Here is a 3,854-nt window from a genome sequence, read left to right as displayed (position 1 = left end):
TATTATTATTATATTATTATTATTATTATTATTATTTATTATTATTGTGGTAGTAGTAGTAGTAGAATTAGAAGTAGTTGTAGTAATTACGATGGTAATAATAATACTTACGATGGTAATAATAATACAAGATAATATTAAGCTGTGATGATTTGTTGATCATAATTATTATAGTAGTTAAAGCAGCAGTAGTTAATGAGAGAGCAGCTTAGCTCAGTCGGCTAATCTTGTGGTAACCGCTGTGTGTTCGCTGAACCGCGGAGATCTCTAGGTCCCCGGTTCAATTGCTGTCTCTCCTTGTGTTTCAGCTAGAGGGCTGAAATACAAGTTCAAATAGCGCACCGTCTTTCGGATGAGACGTTTAAGCCGTTGGTCCCGTGTGCATTATGGCCCATGTGCACGTTAAAGAACGCAGTACACTCTTCGGAAAAGAGTAGGAGATTGTCTCCCGGTGTACTGCCCAATCACCACCAGAAGGACCCCACTGGAAATAAGTCTTCTTCTAGACTTTCGGGTGTTATCCTTGGTGTTTACACCGAATAAATCCAATCAAATCCAAAGCACAGTAAGTTGTCCTGGACTTTAATTAGATCTCTAAGGTTGCCGAAAATCAATGATAAATGATCATGAGAAAATTGTTGGCGCTTCACTTCAGCTATTACTAACTCAGCACCAACCATGGTGGGGTTGAGGAAGTACATACATCAAAGACACTGTTTTTAAGCTTTATTTTTAATGGTACATCACACATATTAATAAGATATCTATGGTTTTAATACAGAATTTTATTATTGGAGCCATTTTTACATACCTGTCATTTCTGGCCATTTTTACCGGGCCATTTTCACCAGGGCCTTTTTTTTCCGGGGCCATTTTTTCATAGGCCATTTTCCGGGGCCATTCTTACCGTACACCTATTCCAAGAGCTGACCTCGTTCTTAGCTGATAGTAAACATGAAGAATTATATGAACGTAGGAAATTGCTGTCTCTTATACACATCTAGATGGGTATAAGAGACAGCTATATATCCTGAAAAACGTAAATAGTTGTTTTCCATGTTCACCTTGCTTCCCATTGCTTGTCGCACATCCCGTCGTTTCGCTTCCTCTTCTTTCACACCCTTTACCGTATATGCTCGAATAAGCTTAGTCGATTACGATTACGATAGAACTTTATTGTCACAACGGTATAAATACAGCTATGAGATATGGATCCTTAAATACAGTCATATTTGTTAATATAGAAAATAATTAAAATACATAAAAAGTTGCACAACAGGAATTGCTTAGAAAATGCATTGCAAGAATTACTGAGTGTGATGGAAAGGCAAGATAAACTGTACAATATGGTTTATCTAGTGAAAACTGCATATTAAAGTATGACTGCTGATTAAATGAATGAATTGTTAAACCGGTTAGTCTTAACTTTAGGGTGAATTAATCTACCAGATTTACTGAGAGTAATGGCATCATGTATTGGGTGTAAAGAAACACTTTGAGCAACAGGGTGTTCAAATGCAATGTATACGGTGTTAAAATAAATAAATAACACAATGAAACACAGGCATTCTTTATAAACGTTTTACGATCGGACGTATGACCTATGCTGTAGCGGCCTAATGTAGTCCTAGTAGACCTACTGAACTACGGTAATACGTGAGATAGATAACATTGGAACGGGGATGCAAATCACCACCCCAATATTTTCAGTTTAAGCGCCGCTCTTGAATAAGCGCCGCACTGAAACCTCCAAATATTTTATATAAGTGTGATTATTCGAGCAATTAGGTATTCCCTCTCGAGACGATCCGTCTTCGAATTCCTATGCTCTCCACAAAAATATTCTGAAACGTACTGAAATTGGCCGGGCATTTGAAGCACAGTAAAATTGAATTGAATTTAACATATACAAATCTCTTACATAGGCGTAGATCCCGGGGCCAATATTTGACAAGGGGAGGATGGTCCATTGTATCATCCTCCCCCCCCCCCAATATTTTGACTATGTATGGGATAAAATGGAGTTTTACACACTTCAAAAGACTGTCACAGAAATAATTTGCACTGTCTTATGCGCTTACAAAGATGAAAATTAGCATAATGTAATAATGTTGATAACAAAGTTATTTTATCTGGTACCAACCTAAGCTCTTCTTTCCTTAGATGTTAGATGTGCTTGCAAAGAGAGCCACATTTAACACTCAATGGTGTGTACAATATCAGTAATGTTATGTCAATTCCAAGAATGTTTAAGTTTATATCGATTGATGAGGAATTTATTGATTAGGCCTATAATAGCAAATTGCATCAATTTATTTTGCAAAAACAAGAATTCCAGCTTCAGGGGGGGGGGGCACATCCCCTGTCCGCACAAGGGCACACATTGGCGCCAACACCAGGCGCGTAACAGGGGTCTTGGGTCAAAGTGGGTATTTATTTTCCCGGTTAGTAATTTACCATACCCACCCCACCCCACCCCACTCCCCATATAAAACACAATACGACATAGGGCTTATCTTATTTATAATATAGGCCACACAAGTGTGTTTGAAACTAAATATAAGCATTTTCATCATGTTTTTATTTATTACAGACATATTTTTTCACCATCAATACATATTCAGGCCCTTCTTTTTGGTTAAAACGATCTATCTTAAATTTGTCTTTCTTGAGTTTGGGACTATTATTGGGCTTATGTGTTTAAATAACTTAAAAAGGATAAACCTAAAAATGCGCGCGAAGCGCGCAAAATATTTTTGTGTTTTTAATTCTAATTTCGTCGGAATTGATGAAAACTCCCTAAAATTAATGTGCAATTTATAGAGGAGATTGGCCTACCGTAACAAGAAATGCGAGCAAAGAATTTAAGAATTTTAGGCACTTTCAGAGGATGCATTTGTCAAGTGGTGGGGAAAGATTTTCCAAAGATTTTTTAATTCTAATTACGTTGGAACTGATCAAAACTTCCTAAAATGTGCAATTTTTTAGAGGAAATTGCCCCCAACAAGAAATGCGAAATTTGTGGTTTTTTAGGCACTTTAAAGGGAATGAAAAGGGCATTTATAAAGGGGTGGGGAAGATTTTTCAAAGATAGATATTTTCCCCTTGTCCCCCAGTGGTTAAGCCATCGGGCAGCATAGATCAAAGGAGTTATGACAGTTTTTGAAGTGGAGAAGGGTTGCAGGGTGTTGTGAGTCTGGTCATTATGATATCTTCCTTTCTTGTCTTTATTTTTCTCTTTTCTTTTTCTTTTTCTTTCCTTTTCTTCTTTTTTTCTTTTTCTTTCCCTCCCTCTCCCCTCTTTCTTTTCTCTTATTACCCAGCCCGGTACGACGGCTTAGTCAGCCCGGTAAAAACCGTCAGGGGTTACCCGCGCCTGTTACGACACTGGCTAACACGCCAATCATCCCCCCAATGAAAAAAACTTTTCTACGCCACTGATCTCTTATACTGTATGCATCATTATAGACAAGAAAGAAATCTTTCATTCATCTTATACAGAATACAAAATAAAAAGAACTTTGATTGGTCTTGTAAAGCAAAAGTACAAAGGCATAAAATGTGGCTTTTGTACAAATATTAAAAGGTATATTCGAAAAATAAAAATAACATTAAGTAAAGATAATAAGAAATGCACATTTACGTTAATTACTATAAACATTAAAAATATCCAGCTATTTATGAATTGAAATGATAGACCTATAGTAGCTAGCTGAATTCATATGAGTAGAAAAATAAAATCAGTTTCTATTGCATTGTTAAGTTACGGAAAACATTATTTGATATAAAAATACTATATATTGAAAAAATAACGCCATTGCTTGGTCAAAAGGCCGTGTATATTAATTCAATAT

This window comes from Anneissia japonica, unplaced genomic scaffold (genome assembly GCF_011630105.1).
Source record: "Anneissia japonica isolate Jap-2015-1 unplaced genomic scaffold, ASM1163010v1 scaffold288255_len135373_cov187, whole genome shotgun sequence".
Classification (NCBI taxonomy): Eukaryota; Metazoa; Echinodermata; class Crinoidea; order Comatulida; family Comatulidae; genus Anneissia; species Anneissia japonica.
This window is presented reverse-complemented; position numbering follows the sequence as displayed.